We start from the raw sequence: 19,578 nt of genomic DNA on the forward strand, positions 1-19,578 counted from the left end.
AAGGAAATTTAGAGCAGATATGAATTTGTGTGTCGGCATTTGCATACTAATGGATCCTATTTTTATAACGGCACATTGGTACCTTTGTAAAATAGGCTTCTTTTGGGTCTTCACACATAGACAACCTGTAAAATCAGGTCCATACTTTTTTTTCCAAAAATTTTCCAGCATTCACGTCTGGCATTTACATATATTCTGTTCAGTGTGTGTGGTGGTATATGGTATGAAGAAGAAAGCAGGTCAGGTGGAAATATACTGCCCTTGTCTTTTGAAATATAGAGGCCAAATGCCAACTAGTTTACTACATGCACACATGGACTTGTAGTTCTGATTTAACTTTTTCTTTTCTTTGTTCTTTTTTACAGCATTGGAACACATTCAGTGTACAAATCTTGTACAAATAATGAACAAACAGATTATTAGAACTGGACTTATGATTTGCTTAACCAATGTTCTAAAAGCCTGGCATTATTTCACTGAAGCTTTTGCTACTGCTGTGAAAAATTATCTTATCTATGTATGATCTCTACCTGGTCAAACAGTTACAGAAAATAACTGTTTAAAATTGAAACAATATTTGCTTTCTACTACAATTTTAAATATTTTCTATCCCGTCAATTATTGTCCTTCCTGTAAAACACTGATTTTCAGTTGTCCTTAGGTTTTTTCCTTCATTGCGTGATTTTTTTTTTCTTTTTTGTTAAATATAAGTTGTATGCATGCCATTACATTTGCTCAGCCTAATTAATATGATACTTATTTGTATATGCAATAAATGACTAAATACATATGAAATTATAGATGTGTATTTTGGATATATTCAATCATAAAAAGCTCTCCTCCCTTTCCCCTTCCACTAACCAGCAAAAATGCTCTCCTAGTAGCGCTCTACCCATGGCTCTTAATCAACAGAAGAGTTCCTCTAGTGACTCCCCATCCTCAGAATCTGATTAAAAAACAGCTCTCCCATCTACTCCCAATCCACAATCCCAGATCAACAAAAGAGCTCTGTACTGTTCTCACAAATCGGGCAGGTGGCACTTCAGCACTCTCCTTTCAGTCCAGACCATACACAGTATATATTCACCCTTGACCAGTTATCCGATAAAGAGTGGAATTTATTGTGGCCGCAGCATTCTACAATTTATATCTATGAATTATTCACAATAGCAAGCAATTTCCAATCATGTATACATTTTATAGTAATAATATGACTCGATTTCTATCTAGAGCATTTGAAGCAAGTGGCCTAGCCTTTTTGAGTCACACAGTTCTCTCTCTTTCTGCCATAATCACGCTGTAGCTTTTTGCTCCACCTGGGGCATATACCGTCGACATGCCTAGGCGCTAACATCACAGCTTTGCTCAAAGGATTACCATAAAAGCATCCTCCCTCTCATACCCGTTGACTCTCTTTCTTGAAGCTTTCAGCCTCCCCATTCCGTCCAAGTCTGAGGTAGGCTCCGCTGATTATCTGCTAATCTGGCACTGGCCCCCCTCCGTACAAGAGGGGAACTGCCCTTGATCTTAGACATCATCCATGCCACTGCTAGCATGGGACAACAGCCACATGACCTTTGACCTTGCTTTGGTCTGAAACACAGTGCTGTGTACTCTTTCAGGCTAGGACCCACCACCACAGACCGAGACAGCAAAACCTCGCTTGTCGCGGTCCCCCACCATAATCCATCCTCTCTACAGCCACATTCACTCTGACACTTATGGCTGGACTGCAAATAATTGCCTTGTAGAGCCTAGCTAGATCTTGCGCTGATCTGTCCAAACTATGCGCATTACGACAGATGCAGGAGCACACTAGATATAATCGCTCCACTACAAACAAGAACTACACGAAGACACACCTCAATACCTTGGTTTACCGAAGAACTGAAAATACTAAAAACACAAGTTAGGAGACTTGAACGAACATGGAAAAAAAAATGAAAGATGAACACACACTTAATGCATAGAAACGAACGCAAAGAAAATATAAATATACAATAAGACAAACCAAAAGAGCATACTACGAAACCAAAATAGGACCAGACTACAAAGACGCACATTAACTTTACCAACTTGTGAATAAATTACTAGACACCACACCGGTTACCACAACCAGCACAGACACCCCATCAGCAGACAACTTAGCCAAATACTTTAATGAGAAAATTATAAAACTACGATCCACGCTACCACTCAATACCACCGATCACGAAAAATTTATTGACTGCCTGGACACAACAACTGATGAATACCCAGCAGATCGAACCTGGTCAAACTTCGATCTTCTAACTGAAGAAACCATCACTCAAGCAGTCAACAAATTTGCTAAATCCCACTGCAAACTGGATATATGCCCCAACAACCTAATAAAATTCACCCCACCCCCCCAACGCTTCATAACAGACCTCACGTCACACCTGAACTACATGCTACAACATGGTCTTTTCCCCGAGGACAAAGGAAATATACTACTTACCCCTATACCCAAAGATTTAAAGAAAAAAACAAGTGACACAACCAACTACCGCCCAGTAGCATCCATCCCTCTGGCAGTCAAACTAATGGAAAGTTTGGTAACCAAACAACTTACCGACTACTTAAACAAATTCACAATACTACATGAATCACAGTCAGGATTTCGATCCAACCACAGCACCGAAACAGTGCTAATCACTCTCCTAACCAAATTCAAACAAATAATTGCAACCGGCAATAATGTACTTCTCCTACAATTTGACATGTCCAGCGCGTTTGATATGGTCAGCCACCAAATACTTTCAAACATCCTAGAGTACTTCGGGATTGGAGGAAACGTACTCAGATGGTTTAATGGCTTTCTAATCGCAAGAACATATCAAGTGATATCAAATTCAAAAACGTCACCACCATGGAAACCTGAATGCGGAGTACCCCAAGGATCACCACTCTCACCAACCCTTTTTAACTTAATGATTATTATTATTATTTGTTACATTTGTATCCCACATTTTCCCACATATTTGCAGGCTAAATGTGGCATACATAATACCGTGAAGGCATTCGCCAAATCCGGTACGGGATAGGTACAAAATGTTGACCCAGTAAGCAGGGGGAAAAGCACCATGGGAGTACCAACTACCAACATCGTGAGCATTTGCCACAAGCTAGTGGAATCACGGAGCCCAATACTCAACACCCACCACAATGCATTGCTGATGTGACTCTGCAGTGCGCATAACAGAAAAGGTGCCACAGTCACCCGAGAGCCACATCAGAACCAGGGAAAGGCTGTCACAGGATAGAACACATTCTGCTGTCATGGAGGTGGGTACGGCATTTGAGGCTGGTGTAGAGACTGGAAAAAAAGTTTTGAAAGTGGGTTTTTTTTGGTGGGAGGGGGTTAGTGACCACTGGGGGAGTCCGGGGAGGTCATTCCCGATTCCCTCTAGTGGTCATCTGGTCAGTTGGGGCACTTTTTTGAGACCTGTTCGTGAAAAAAAAGGGTAAAAAAAAGGTGACCCAAAATCGCGGTAAAAACGCCTTTTTTTTCGATTATCAGCTAAAGACGCCCATCTCTCCTCAGCCGATAACCACGCCCCAGTTCCGCCTTCACCACGCCTCCGACATGCCCCTGTCAACTTTACCCATTTCCGCGACGGATTGCAGTTGGAAACGCCCAAAATCGGCATTCAATTATACCGATTTGGGCGCCCACGGGAGAAAGACGCCCATCTCTCGATTTGGGTCGCAATATAGGCGTTTTTCTCTTTCGATTATAAGCAGGTTTATAACATATTTAATTTACTCTATCAATCAGTACTTCTATGCAATACCACTTTGTATTCTACTCTACCATGTAAGCGCCTTAATGCAATACCATTTGTAATTCTCTACCCGGAAATGGCGATCGCAATTACAGCATAATGTAAGCCACATTGAGCCTGCAAATTGGTGGGAAAATGTGGATACAAATGCTACAAATAAATAAATAAAATGGAGGAGTGGCCTAGTGGTTAGGGTGGTGGACTTTGGTCCTGAGGAACTGAGTTCAATTCCCACTTCAGGCACAGGCAGCTCCTTGTGACTCTGGGCCAGGGGCGTATCTGCGTGGGGCCTCAGGGGCCTGGGCCCCCGCAGATTTTGCCCTGGCCCCCCCTACCGCCATCAACCCTCCCCCGTGCCCGTTCTTACTTTTGCTGGCGGGGGACCCCAACCCCCGCCAGCCGAGGTCTGCTTCCACCTGCCGCTGCCTTCAAAACTTCTTCTTCAGCCGGCGGGGGACCCCAAACCCCCGCCAGCCGCCCCGCGCTGTTTAAAATTCATCTTCGGCCTCCGTGGCCGTGCTGCTGGGATAGGCGGCGCTGTTGAAATCCACTTCGGAGTCTGACGTCGTTGTACGTTGTACGTGCTGCGACGTCAGACTCCGAAGTGGATTTCAACAGCGCCGCCTATCCCAGCAGCACGGCCACGGAGGCCGAAGATGAATTTTAAACAGCGCGGGGCGGCTGGCGGGGGTTTGGGGTCCCCCGCCGGCTGAAGAAGAAGGTTTGAAGGCAGCGGCAGGTGGAAGCAGACCTCGGCTGGCGGGGGTTGGGGTCCCCCGCCAGCAAAAGTAAGAACGGCAGCGGGGGAGGGTTGGCGGCGGGAGGGGGGTGGAGAGACTAAGTCATTGGTGGCGGTGGGGGCTCGGCGGCGGCGGGGGGGGGCGGGGGGGGCGCTAAAATGTGCCCCCTCCCTCTGGCTCTGGCCCCCCCTACCGCCGGAGTCCAGATACGCCCCTGCTCTGGGCAAATCACTTAACCCTCCATTGCCCCATGTAAGCCGCATTGAGCCTGCCATGAGTGGGAAAACGCGGGGTACAAAATGTAACAAAAAAAAACCTCACTTCTTACCCCCTGTTAGGCTGCTGCCCTGGAGTCTCTTGCAGTTTGTCATGACTGCTAACACAGGTAATGTTACAACTGACAAACAACTGGCACCACACCTCACCAGTGGGCCTTTCTGTGCCCCAAACCAATCAGTGGTAATAACTGGTGTGCATTTCTGTGGCCCAAACCAAACAGTTTTAATTCACACCTGCCTCCATCCCCATGTCTCTCTCCCACTCGTGACATCATATGTTCTATTGAGGCTCGTCAGAACCTTCCTGCATAAGGAGCGCATTCCCTCTAGTAGGAACTTATGCATGGACCAGCATCCAGTATGTATGCATGTGTGCGCACCTGTCATCTTGTGACCTGTATATACAGTATGTGTTAGAGTCAAACTGGCACCTATAATTACAGCCATTAATCCATTTCAAATATGTGAAGAGTATCTGACAATTGTAGTTGATTATATCTTAAACATGAGCAGCGCTTGATTTGACAACTGTAATGCATCTTAAACCTGAGCAGTGCTGTCCTGTGATGCAGAGTGCTTACGCATTCTATAAAGTCAAAGGGTCATGCTCATCTGATACAGGCACCTCGTCTCATACCGGCGTAGTGGGCAGTTAAATCTATAATGGTGGCCCGACAATACATTAGGATGCCACTGTCCAGAACAATAGGATAGTAGTTTTGCTACCGTTGTCTTATTCTATACTCACCCAACCAAGAATACGTGGACGAAATTACTATACCCACTATTGCCTGGAGCAGAAATTCTGTGTGTGTGCCCTAAACGTGCCCCACTGATAGCCTACAATAAAAGGAAGGCACAATGCAAAAAACGCTATAGCCTGATGGGACCTTAAACTGTGCCGTCACAGTCATATTGGCTCATAAGAAACAGGAAAAAGGGTCATGCCACTACCTTTCCTATGACCTTCGATTGACACACCAAAGTGCATCTAAGTAAGTGGCTTGGGCTCTATGGAGAGTGCAAGGTAAAATTATGTATCATACCTGATAATTTTCTTTCCATTAATCATAGCTGATCAATCCATAGACTGGTGGGTTGTGTCCATCTACCAGCAGGTGGAGATAGAGAGCAATCCTTTTGCCTCCCTATATGTGGTCATGTGCTGCCGGAAACTCCTCAGTATGTCGATATCCAAGCTCCATCTGCAGGACTCAGCACTTAGAGAATTACACCCACAAAGGGACACTCTGCCCAGCTCACCACCGCCGAAACGGGGGAGGGGAATTAACCCAGCTCATCCCCACACAAGTGGGGGAGGGGAATCCGTCCAGCTCATCCCCGCGGAGCGGGGGAGGGACACCACACCCGCCGATGCGGGGGGATCTGGCTTATCCTGCAACCGCAACCGCGGGAGGAGCTGACTGACCCTAACACCGCCGAAGCGGGAGGGGTACAAAGCTGCCCTACTGCCGCATGAAGCGGGAGGGAGCGCCGGCAGAATTTAAGTCTCAATCCAGCCCCGTAAAACGGAGGGGAGAGGAATGCAGCAGCTCACTGTAACATAAATTCATCTCAACTCTTGAAGAATCCATTGAAAAACTTGAACACGAAGTCCTCCTGAACAGGAACCAAAGACTAAACTTGAACCTGAAATGCAACCAGAATATAAACAATACAGATATCTGGGAGGGGCTATGGATTGATCAGCTATGATTAATGGAAAGAAAATTATCAGGTATGATACATAATTTTACCTTCCATATCATCATGCTGATCAATCCATAGACTGGTGGGATGTACCGAAGCAGTACTCACCCAGGGCGGGACATAGAAATCCCTGACCGCAACACTGAAGCTCCAAACCGGGCCTCCGCCCGAGCAGCCACAGTCAAGCGGTAATGCCTGGAGAAGGTATGGGCTGATGCCCAAGTTGCCGCCTTGCAAATCTCCTCCAAGGAGACGGACCCGGCCTCTGCCATTGAGGCCGCCTGAGCTCTAGTGGAGTGAGCCTTCAGCTAGATAGGCGGCACCTTCCCCGCGGCCACATAAGCCGCTGCAATGGCTTCCTTGACCCATCTTGCCACTGTAGGCTTAGCAGCCTGCAGACCCTTACGAGGACCTGCAAACAGGACAAACCGATGATCCGACTTCCGGAAATCATTGGTCACTTCCAAGTATCTGATGATGACTCGTCTCACATCCAGACATTTGAGTATTCCTCTGGGTAGTCCTCCCTACGAAAGGAAGGGAGACAGAGCTGCTGATTCACATGGAAGCGAGAAACAACCTTGGGCAGGAAGGAAGGCACTGTGCGAATTGACACTCCTGCCTCAGTGAACTGCAGAAAGGGCTCTCGACATGAGAGTGCCTGGAGCTCGGAAACTCTTCTGGCTGAAGTGATAGCCACCAAAAAGACTGCTTTCAACGTCAGGTCTTTCAGAGATGCCCTTGACAAGGGTTCAAAAGGCGGCTTCTGCAAGGCTCTTAGCACCAGGTTGAGATTCCACGCAGGCACCACTGAGTGCAGAGGAGGGCGCAGGTGATTAACTCCCTTGAGAAAGCGCACCACATCTGGCTGGGAAGCCAGGGAAGCACCCTTCAGGCGGCCCCTGAAGCAAGCCAGAGCCGCTACCTGGACTTTAAGGGAACTGAGCGACAGGCCTTTCTCCAGACCTTCTTGCAGGAACGCCAACACTGAAGAAATTGGAGCAGTGAAGGGAGAAAGTGAGCCTGCTTCACACCATGCTGCAAAGGTACGCCAAATCCTGGCGTAAGCAGTAGAAGTAGAGCGCTTCCTCGCTCTTAGCATAGTGGCGATGACCTTGTCTGAGAAGCCCTTCTTTCTCAGACGCTGCCGCTCAATAGCCAGGCCGTAAGACCAAAGGGGGAGGGATCCTCCATCACCACGGGACCCTGATGCAACAGGCCCTGCTCCACTGGCAGGATTATCCGGCCCGGATGCTTTGTCACCCGGTCTAGCACCCTGCCCAACATGGGCCAGGGCGGGAACACATAGAGAAGCTCCTGTGTCGGCCACTGTTGGAGAAGAGCATCTACTCCCAGGGATCGAGGGTCCCGTCCTCTGCAGAAGAAGCGCGGCACTTGGCAATTGGCCGATGACGCCATCAGATCTAGGCTCGGCTGGCCCCAGCGCTTCGAGATGTCCAAGAACGCCTGAGCAGATAGCTGCCACTCTCCGGGATCCAAGGTATGGCGACTGAGAAATTCCGCCTTGACATTCATGACTCCGGCAATGTGGGCCGCTGACAGCTGTTCCAGGTTCGCTTCTGCCCACTGGCATAGATTCATGGCCTCCTTGGCTAGAGGGGCGCTCTTGGTACCTCCCTGGCGGTTGACATAGGCCACAGCCGTGGCATTGTCCGACATGACCCGAGGACCCGTACTGGCTTCAACGCCAGTACCGGGAGGAACTCCAAAAGCGCCAACCGAATGGCTCTGAGTTCCAGGAGGTTGATAGACCACTATGCCTCTGCAGGAGACCAGAGCCCCTGCGCTGTCCTTCCCAAGCAGTGGGCTCCCCAGCCCAACAAAGAGGCGTCCGTCGTGACGACAATCCACTCCGGGGTCACCAGAGGCATTCCTGCAGACAACTTGTCTGTCTGCAGCCACCAGCTCAGCGCCTTGCGCACTGCTGGGTCCAAGGGAAGGCGCACAGCATAATCCTCCGACACCGGAGTCCAGCGCTGCAGCAGAGAGTGTTGTAGTGGCCTCATATGAGCCCTGGCCCAGGGCACTACTTCCATCGTGGCCGTCATAGAGCCCAACAGCTGCACATAGTCCCAAGCCCGAAGAGGAGAGGCTACTAGGAACTGGTCCACCTGAGCCTGAAGTTTGACAATCCGATTGTCTGGCAGGAACACTCTGCCCACTTGGGTGTCAAATCGAACTCCCAGATACTCTAGGGACTGAGTCGGGCGCAGCTGGCTCTTCTCCCAGTTGATGATCCACCCCAGGGAGCTCAAAAGAGCAATCACCCGGTCCACAGCTTTGCCGCACTCTGCATAAGAGGGGGCTCGGATCAACCAGTCGTCCAGATAAGGATGGACTTGTACTCCTTCCTTTCGCAGGAAGGCCGCGATGACCACCATTACTTTGGAGAAGGTCCGCGGAGCAGTAGCCAACCCGAAAGGCAGGGCTCTGAACTGGAAGTGTCGGCCCAGGACTGCAAAACGCAGAAAGCGTTGATGAGGAGGCCAGATGGGAATATGCAGGTACGCTTCCTTGATGTCCAAGGAAGCCAAGAACTCCCCTGCCTTCACTGCCGCTATAACAGAGCGGAGAGTCTCCATGCGAAAGTGCCGCACTTTCAAGGCCCGATTGACCCCTTTGAGGTCGAGGATAGGCCGGACAGAACCTCCTTTCTTTGGTACCACAAAGTAAATGGAGTAACGTCCCTTGCCAAGCTGATTTTCTGGCACCGGAATGACCGCACCCAGGCGGATCAGATTGTCCAAGGTCTGCTGCACTGCCACAGCTTTGACCGGAGACTTACAGGGAGAGAGTACAAACCCGTCTCTTAAGGGTCGGCAGAACTCTAGCTGTAGCCGTCTCTGATGACTTCCAGCACCCAAGCGTCTGAAGTTACTCTGGTCCACTCGCCCAGAAACGAGGACAGGCGTCCTCCAATCTGCACTGGGCCATGGACCAGGACCCCATCATTAGGTACGAGACCCTGGGGGAGGACCGGAGGGCGCACCTCCGGGACGGCGGTCTCTGCGAAAGGAATGCTGCTTGGGGGAGAAATTCCTCTTGAAGGAAGAGGGGGCAGAGGAGCCCGACTTGCCCGGGCGGTACCGACGGGCTTCCTGAAACCGTCCTCTGGAGATACCGGGGCGAGCACTGGCCCGAGCCCTGACCTCTGGTAACCTCTTGCCCTTAGACGTGCCGAGATCGGTCACGATTTTGTCCAGCTCGACCCCAAAGAGCAGCTTGCCTTTAAAAGGCAACTTAGCCAGGCGGGACTTAGAGGCGTGGTCAGCAGACCAATGTTTCAGCCAAAGCCACCGCCACGCAGAGACTGTCTGAGCCATACCTTTAGCCGAGGCTCTCAAGACATCATACAGTAAGTCTGCCAAATAAGCCAAGCCCGATTCCAGGGCCGGCCAATCAGCCCTCAAGGAAGGATCCGAGGGGGAAGCCCGCTGCACAATCGTCAGGCACGCCCTGGCCACATAGGAGCCGCAAACTGAGGCCTGCAAACTTAAGGCAGCCGCCTTGAAGGACGACCTTAAGGCCGCCTCCAATCTTCTGTCTTGGGCGTCCTTTAGGGCCGTGCCACCTTCCACCGGCAACGCCGTTTTCTTAGTCACCGCAGTGATTAAAGAATCCACGGTAGGCCAAAGAAAGGCCTCACGTTCACTTTCAGGCAAAGGATAGAGGCGGGACATAGCCCTAGCCACTTTGAGGCTCGCTTCCGGGACATCCCATTGAGCCGAAATTAAGGTGTGCATGGCATCATGCACGTGGAAGGTTCTAGGCGGGCGCTTCGTCCCCAGCATAATGGCGGAGCCAACAGGGGCTGAGGGAGAGACGTCCTCCGGAGAGGAAATCTTCAAAATGCTCATGGCCTGCATTAACAGGTTGGGCAAATCCTCTGAGCGAAAGATCCGTGCTGCAGAGGGGTCATCCGCTCCATCCGAGCGGGAATCCGTCTCCTCCAAGGAATCCCCAAAGGACCGTTGGGAGAACTCAGATACGCTGCCCTCATCTACATCAGAGGAAACAGCGTCCTCTAAGGCCTGGGCATCCACCCGAGGGCGTTTACTTCCGGGGGCCTCAACCCCTTTATCGGACAAGGGAGAAGGGGCAACGTTCTGCATAAGGAAGGCCTGATGCAGCAGCAAAATAAACTCGGGGGAGAAACCCCCCAAACTGTGCAATTCAGCACCCTGGGCCACAGCCCTAGACGCACCCTCAACCGGCGCTCGCAAGAGCGGGGGAGAACCATGCTGCGCATCCAAGATGGCGTCCGGCGCGACACTCCGCGAAGGAGCCGCGCGGGAAGAACGGCGCTTAACTTTAGCCGCTTTTTTGCCGTCGCCCAAATCAAGGGCGGCCATGGCATGAACGTCTCCCAGCTCAAGGGCGGCCCAAGAAGAAGCCGTCCGAGCAGAGTGGCCGGCCAAGATGGCGGAGGCGAGCAGCGGGGGATGGGCGTTTATGGCGGGGAAAAACCGCCGCACCGGAGGAAGACCCGGGACACTGACCGGCCTCCGAACTGACACCCAACAAGGGCGAATCAGACTAAGACCCCCGCATCCCCGCTAGGAGCGCACATGCGGTCCGTGGAGCGATTCTTCGCGCCCTCGCCCTCCGACGCCATAGGCCACGTGGAGATCAATCGGGGAACCCCCTGCCCGCTATAACAAAGGTAAAAATTACCTGCTTCTCGCTCCGAGCTGTAACGACCTGGTGTCCCAGTGAGTAGCTGCAATAAACGTTTAAATAAACGTCGAAATAAATGCCTTTAAAGACGTCCAAAATTTTTTTTTTTTTTTTTTTAATGGAGCCAGCGGGAGGGGGGAGAAAAGGAGGGACCTGGCGCCACCAGGTTTGCACTTGCTCAAGAAGAGCCCTCAACCCCAGGCACTCAACAAAACCTAAAAATTAGGCTTGGAGGCCTAGCCAGAGCTGCTGCTGTGTGTGACCACCACCTGCTGAGATAGAGAACATACTAGGGAGTTTCCGGCAGCACATGACCACATATAGGGAGGCAAAAGGATTGCTCTCTATCTCCACCTGCTGGTAGATGGACACAACCCACCAGTCTATGGATTGATCAGCATGATGATATGGAATATCAACTGCACATGCAAACGACCCTTTTGTCTTAACATTATATGGTGCATAGTGAAACGTCACGGGTCAACTGTGATAGTGGACTTGAATGTACAATCCTTCAATAATTAACCAGGTTATGTGTAATCTGCTGTGTTGGTATAATGACCGTACCTAGCATCAATTATGTGCCTACTGATGACCTCCTGTGAGGTGACAGTACTCGGTGTAGCAGCAATGTATATTTTTAGTATAAGGAACCAAACTGAAAAGTGAGAACTATTGCCATGACTTAGGTTCATAAAGTCCTTTGTCTACCCCAAGCGAAATGCGAGCAAAATGCAAATAACCAGTGTGTTAATCATTCTTGCCATGAATACCCCATAAAGAATACTGGTGATGTAAATGCAAGAAAACACTCATGTATAGGTAAGTGCTGAAGAGAAGATGTGTTGTAGAGAAGATGGCTATGTCACCCTTCGATAGTTAACAAGCCTAAGAGGCGGTAGATGTAAAACTGATGTGTGCTGTTACTACACTGCAACCTCCAGTGTTTATGTAATTACCCTACCCAGCCTCAATTATATGCTGGTTTTACCATTGTAAGTGCTAGCTGTTATGGAAATTTAAATCTGTTACCAAACAAAAGCACACTCTCAGGACTCTTGAGGAAAGCTTTGTAAATTTATTTATCTGTGCACAGAGAGACAAGCCATCAAGGTGCAACTCCTGATGCAGTCTGATCTAGAAACTAAAAAAAGCTAACTTAAATAGACACAGAAGCTGCTATCTAAATTTAACCATCACCAGGTGCATAGTTTCTAACTAAGTTTTAATGAGGTGAAAAGCAATCAAGCTCTTCTTACCTTTGAAGTTATGTTTCTCTAATAAGATAAGTAGACTTTGATAAGATATAATACAGCCAGAGACCCCCACTGGAATGGTGGAGGGCAGAGCCATAGAGCTCAGGCTACTAGGGACATAGGCCAAGTCAGAAATCTGATGGTTAACATAACTAGAAGCTTGCTGGAAAAGCATGGCTTAGTTTTTAGGCCTAGACTAAGACCAGAATGGCCTGAATTGGGAAAAAAATAAGGTCAAGGAATATGAAAACAAAATGGAAGATTTAAAATATGAACAAAATAGAAACTGTAATATCAGTTACAAAATGGAATTTTCTCTAATCTAAGTTAGAAAAACAAGTTGAGAAACAAGTGCGTCATGCCAGGTGTAAGGAAATGATTGAGAAAGAGGGGGTGTCAACTTTCCAATTAAGCAAGATTGTGGTCAGCTAGTTTGGGGTAAACATGTTTATCATTGTAGCTTATGGGCCCCATTACTTAGAATGGAGTTAGGAGTGTATATAAGGCAGGAAGATTTAGGGCGCGTCAGAAGACCTTTTGACTTGCTACATGAAGTGCTGTCCGACTGTCCACCCATCTGCTTGTATTCCTGATCCCGTTGTATTATTGTGGTAAGCTATAATAAAGGTAATTATCCTTATAACTTCTCCTCTCACTCCTTTCTATGAAATATCTAGAGATAAATGGTTAAAATGAATACACATATGTCCATGGACATTAGAAGCGAGTCAGATAAGCGCAAACATATCTTAGACAACCTTCAAGGGAACCTCTCTGGTAGATGGCTGGTTTGCCAACCTATTAGAGGGGGTCTTCATGGGTCTATCCATCCCTAGATAAAAACATTGGTGACCGCTGTTTGCTGATCTCGAACACTTTCCTCTCGCTTTTATCACGCAGTCTTTGTCCGCAGAGGGGATATATATATTCCCATATCGTGCGTCCAAATCCTGCGCTTTCTCTATCTTTCCTCTTCCTCTCACTTTACTTTCAGATTCTTTCCCACTCTAGCTCCCTTCTTCTACATTTCCTCGGCCTGCCCTATGCTGCCACTTTCCTCGTCTCCTTCCCTTTGCAATTTTCCCCTGCTTTTTCCCCCATTCTATTTTCCCTTGACTGACATGTCATTCTTTCTTTCTATTCTCTGTAGCTGGATTTTTAAAACACACTGATGTGAAATAGTTCCTTCCTCTTTTCGCTCCAGGGTCTCGCATCTCGTTTCTTTCCTCATTTCTCTAGCTACACGTTTTATTTAAAGTTGTCCTTTTCCAGTCCTCGATTCCCACTGGTAGCATCTTCCCTGTTCTGAATCTCCAACCTTTCCTGTTTATTGATTAGCTCTTTTTCATTACTGCATCACTTAAATCTGATTACATACTGTTATTTTTCCTTATCATTTCTTTTCTGCCCATTTCCCCTTCTTGGTAGCTCGCCACCACACCTTCCTGTGGTTTGCTCTTCAAGCTGCAGATTTCAAATAGTCCCTGACATTTAGTTTCATCTCTGCCCCGTAACCCTATAAGGGGATTCCCATCTTCATCCTTTTGTTATTAACTCATGCTTTTGTTCTCCTTTTGAATACAGCTGTCCCTGCGTGTCTCTGATTTACAGTGCTCTGGTGCGGTATGATCCACTGGTGAAGTTATAACTCTTCCTGCACATATCTTATACGGAACCCTTCCCCAGCATTGTGGATGCATGCACACACAGGTAACAGAGTACTGTATTATCATAAGTCTATGCTACTGGTATTTAGTCCGCTCGTTTCTAACCCTTTTTCCTGTCAATTTTCTACCGGAATTACTTGTCCTAGTATTCTGCCCTCTTTCTCTTTACACGATTCTACCTTGGCTACTTATTTTACCTACTGTTCTTATCACTTTCCTTTCTGCGCTTTGATGAAGGCAAGGTAAAGTGGACGTGTCCCTCTTCCCCTTTCCAATGGCGTACTCGCTTTTTTGTTCTGTCTTACTATGATACTGTTTTTGACTGTTATATGTTCATTGTTCTAATCCCTGCTTTCCCCTATTAGCTACCTATTTACTGTCCCTTTTTGATTCGCTTGGTGCGTGCAAGAGTATGACTGACATCACTGTTTAGGCCGGCAGACCGCGTCCTAACCGATGCTGATTGGTTTCTCTTCGCCATGATTTTCATTGGGACGGTCTTATGCGAGCCGCTCTGGCTTAATGCCCTGAAATTTCATGTCATTTCTACTATTATTCTATTTCTACCTTCCCTGATCTGTTGATCTCGGGTTGAGTGAGATCCAGAAACTTTTTCTGTGTCATGTGTTTACGTTGTTAAACGTCACCCCATTGCCTATCTCTCCCCAGTTTGTGCCGCTTTCTGTACTGTAATGCCGTTTTTTTTTTTTTGGTCTGTCCCTCTCCTGTCATGAATGAGCATTAGTCTGTAAACTCTTCCCCTGCCTTGAGTTTTTTTTCTTTTCACTGCACTATTTTATATCTGCTTCATACTGCCCCTGTTTCTTTTCACCTATCTGAGTCCTTCTCCTGTCTATCTCTTACTTCTATTCCACCTTCCCTTTAGCTGTTGTTATTTCTTTCTGTTATTCTTCTCCCCTTCTCCCATTGATTATCCTTTTTGTTTGCTCCATTCTTTCTGTGTCACTCTGTAATTTTAGGTCTTTCTTTCTTTTAAAATATAGGTGTTTCCTCCTCCTCCTCCCCCCCCCCCCCCCCCCCCCCCCCCCGGTCAGCTCTTTCTAGGTCACCTTTCACTGTTTTCTAATTGTCAATTCTCTGGGTTTCCAAAGCTCTTAGCTGGCTACTTTCGCTCTCTGTCTTTTTATTCCATGTCAATGCGCAATGCGCAGCAGTTACTGTTCTGAGCCCTATATTACCTTCTTATCGGTATGTCCTCTTATCTCTTTTATAGGGCACCGCTTCCCATATCTTCCAATTGATTTAAACCCCGTCCTTGCTATTCCACTCTTCTTTTCCTGTCTTTCTCTGTCGGTTTTCTTTGTACTGAGCTGTCCCCACCTACCCCACCCTATGTTTTTTTTGCTTCTTATGGTTTCTGAACGTCACTTCCTGGTTTATATTTCTACTGCGTAGTTAGAATGTCTTTCCTCTGGACTTGGCTTATGGCCCCCTTTGAACCACTTTACTCTCCCTTTCTCTGCCCCTACAACCTGCTATTTGCTAATTCATTAGAAACACAGAAACCCTGTCCTCTCTTTTTGTCCCCCTAGGCGTGTTCCCCGACATCTTCGGGCCTGTTTCTGCCCCACACCTGTTTTCTCTTTCGTTAAGCCTTTTCCTATTTCAGTGGTTGCACTGCTGCTTTTTCCTGCTTCTGTCTGACACTTGAAAACTTATTCACTAAGCTGACAGCCCATTCCCCCCCTTCTTCTCCTATACCCAGTTTCTCATTTTATTTCTTGCTGCAAAGTACATTTCATACTCCATCAAAGGGGATGATTAGGGCGTTTCCCTTACTTCCTCTTACTTACTTACTCTATAGTGTCCACTATAGGGCTACCTTTTCTCTCCTTCCTTGCTCAAACAAAAGAAAAAAAAATTCTTTTACAACATTTTTGCTGATATCTTACTGCTTGCCTTCTCTGAAACGTCTTGTGTCTCTTATCCAGAGCCTCGTTTTCCCTTCCTCATTAAGGAGTCTGCCAGCATTTCTCCCTTTGCATTCTCAATGTGTTTTGTTTCCTCATTGCCTGTCACCTTATCGCCAGTTTGGAGGTTTTTATGGAACCTACTTAGCTTAGATACTGCACTTTTAATGCTTGCTACAGTGAGGCAGCTTGGGCAGAGAAGTCATATTTGTTAATTTGGTGTTTAACTTTTCAGTCCTGCAAGTGATGGAAGAATGCCATCTGGGTTTAATTTGCTCAAGAAGTCTAGCTTTTGCTAGACTAAGAGCAGGGCCGGTCTTAGCAAGTGCGGGGCCCTATGCAGACCTTTCTTCTTCATTTCTTGCCCTACATCCGTAAGTAAAAGCTGGGTCCTCCGCAGACTTGACTGTCCAGTGGATCCAGCTTCTGCCTATTTTCTATATCCATGTGCACTTTTTCTCCTCTCTTCCTTTTCCCTCACCTCATCTCCTTCCTCACTCTTCCCTTGCCTCCATCCATGTCCAGCATTTCTTCTCTCTCCTCCATCCACCCATGTCCAGTGACCCTCCTGTCCCCCCTGCCATCCATCTATGTCCAGCAACCCACCCATCCCCTCTGCCCTCCCCTGCCATCCACCCATGTCCAGCGACCCTCCTGTCCTCCCTGCCCTCCCCTGCCGGATATCCACCTATGTGCAGAAACCCCCCTCCCCTGCCATCCACCCATGTCCAGCGACCCTCCTGTCCCCCCTGCCATCCACCTATGTGCAGAACCCCCCCCCCATCCCCTTTGCCCTCACCTGCCATCCACCTATGTCCAGAAACCCTCCTGTCCTCACTGCCATCCTGTCCAGAAACCCCCTCCCCTGCCACCATGTCCAGCGACCCTCCTGTCCCCCCTGCCATCCACCTATGTGCAGAACCCCCCCATCCCCTTTGCCCTCACCTGCCATCCACCTATGTCCAGAAACCCTCCTGTCCTCACTGCCATCCTGTCCAGAAACCCCCCTCCCCTGCCACCATGTCCAGCGACCCTCCTGTCCCCCCTGCCCTCTCCTGCCATCCACCTATGTGCAGAAACCCCCCGTCCCCTTTGCCCTCCCCTGCCATCCACCTATGTCCAGAAACCCCCCTCCCCTGCCATCTACCCATGTCCAGAAACCCCCCTCCCCTGCCATCCACCCATGTCCAGCGACCCTCCTGTCCCCTCTGCCCTCCCCTGCCATCCACCTATGTCCAGAAACCCTCCTGTCCTCCCTGCCTGCCCCTGCCATACTGTCCAGAAACCCCTCCTCCCCTTCCACCATGCCCAGCGACCCTCCTATTCCCCCTGCCCTCTCCTGCCATCCTCTTCTCCCCCCCAACCAAGAAAGGTTAACTTTTCTTTTAAATTTACCATCCATCGCCGCTGGAGTAGCGTCAGTGAAAACGCTCCTCCCCTCCCGAGTTCCCCCGACGTCTGTAGCAGAACAGACTCTCTTCCTGATTCGTTCATTCTCATTGTCCCGCCCTCGGGGGCGGGACAATGAGAATGAACGAATCAGGAAGAGCTTCTGTTCTGCTACAGACGTCGGGGGGACTCGGGAGGGGAGGAGCGTTTTCACTGATGATCGCTGCTGTGCTGGATTCCGGCGACGGAGGGTGAATTTAAAAGAAAAATTATCGTACGTCGGTGCCCTGGGAAGAGCCTGACTGAGGCGTGCCGCGCGGGGCCCCCTTAAGCGCGGGGCCCTATGCGGCCGCCTCGGTCGCCTCGGCCTAAGACCGGCCCTGACTAAGAGGTTAGAAAGGTCAGAGAGAAGTAATTATTTACCACATCTGGATACCATTATGAGCAAGGCATATTGCAGTTTTAAAGGATTAGGCTAATGCTGTCTAGAAGGAGATAGAGTAGAGATAAATAATTCTAGATGATTTAGAATTTGTCTTATAAGGAATTCTGATTTCTGCTTATTTTAGAATATGTTTTATTCTGTGTAATTAATAAGTTCTATTTCTATGTAGAATATCTTTTCAATCCAGGGTTACATCTTTGACTGACTTTTCAAGTGAAGCTTTGTCTGCAGTTTTAAGAGGTCATCATCTGGTTTGAATTATCCACAGTCCTAGCGAGTTCTGTGTAGGAAGCTAATAGGTGAAAGAGGTCAGGGAAAGTCTTGATTAATTATAGCTAAGTGAAGGACTGGTTTTCTGAAAGTAATAATAAATGTATGTGTGCCATTGAGCAGGATTGGCCCTTGACCCCTTAATGAATGCCAGAACCCAGTTAGTATGAAGTTAGCTGGGAACCTAAGAATTTAATCATAATAAAATGCAAGAGATAGGTGCCCCATTGTCTAGTGTGAGAGGCCCCAGGTCATAGGTCAGTTTAGGAAATATCTCAAACCTATGTAACTGATATTTTTAAGTAATGTGTAAGTAATAATTAGTTCAAGGCAGGGTAATCAATCTATTCTTTACCATCTGGTGAGAAAGGGGGACTAGAGAGGTGTAGGACCCTATATAACTGAGAGCATAAGCAGCTTATGTTAGAAGAGAGACAACAGAAAGAGGAGAAGGAGCTGAGACGAGAGAGAGAAGACACAGAGAGCTGAGAAAGAGAAGGAGAGACCTAGTGCTGATGTCCTACTTTGTTTGCTGGCAAATAAAGAAGATTTCTCTCTCATTCTGGTGTGTGGTGTTTGACTCCTGAAGTACCACAGATTCTGCTAACAATAGTGGTAATTCCTGCAACAATTCTTGGTGTCAGAAGTGGGATCCTGAACCCTGCATCAATTTCTGGCACCCAACTGACTGAGGAACATTGACCGGGTATGTATTCTGTATTCTATATTGTAATCCTAGCTAGGAAACTGTAAACCAGCCCCTCAAAAGTTGAGGGAAGGGGAATCTGATCAACTCTCAGCGAAGGCCTTAGTACCTTCTAGTCTAGTGGGGACTAGTAGGGAAACCGCCAGAGCTTATCTGTATCTGAGAAATCTGAAATTGTTGGGTGGGATTTTTTGTACAGTATCAAGCTCATTTTCAAAGCACTTAGCCTCCCAAAGTTCCATAGAAACCTATGGAACTTAGCCTCCCAAAGTGCTTTGAAAATATGCCTCTATGTGTGTGATGCATGAATGATTAAATGAGTGTGGACTTCTTATAGCTGCGGTTCCAGTTAACGCGAGTTCAACTGGCCAGCGACGGAAGGAAGCGATTGTTGTCTGTTTACCTAGTGTCTCGGGATCTGTGGACCCCATACCACACTTCCAAAAATTCCCTTCCTTTCTGTGTGTTGTAACTGTAAGCATTATGGGAGGGACATCGTCTAGAAAAATTGCTACTCCCCTAGATTGTATGCTTAAGAATTTTAAGAAAGGATTTTTACTTAATGATTATGGACAGACTTTAAGCTTAAGTACTCTAAGAACCTTGTGTGAAGTTGAGTGGCCATCTATGGGAGTGGGGTGGCCCCCTGGTGGCAGCTTAGATATTGATGTAATCCGGAAGG

The 19,578-nt window shown here is 48.1% G+C and overlaps 1 protein-coding gene across 3 annotated transcripts in view; it reads left to right on the top strand.

Moving 5' to 3' along the window:
• The window catches only part of LOC115476928 (IgGFc-binding protein-like), a 920,282-nt gene that overhangs the window by 569,361 nt on the left and 331,343 nt on the right, over nucleotides 1–19,578 (top strand). The window lies entirely within an intron of this gene.

This window comes from Microcaecilia unicolor, chromosome 8 (genome assembly GCF_901765095.1).
Source record: "Microcaecilia unicolor chromosome 8, aMicUni1.1, whole genome shotgun sequence".
In the NCBI taxonomy this organism is placed as follows: domain Eukaryota; kingdom Metazoa; phylum Chordata; class Amphibia; order Gymnophiona; family Siphonopidae; genus Microcaecilia; species Microcaecilia unicolor.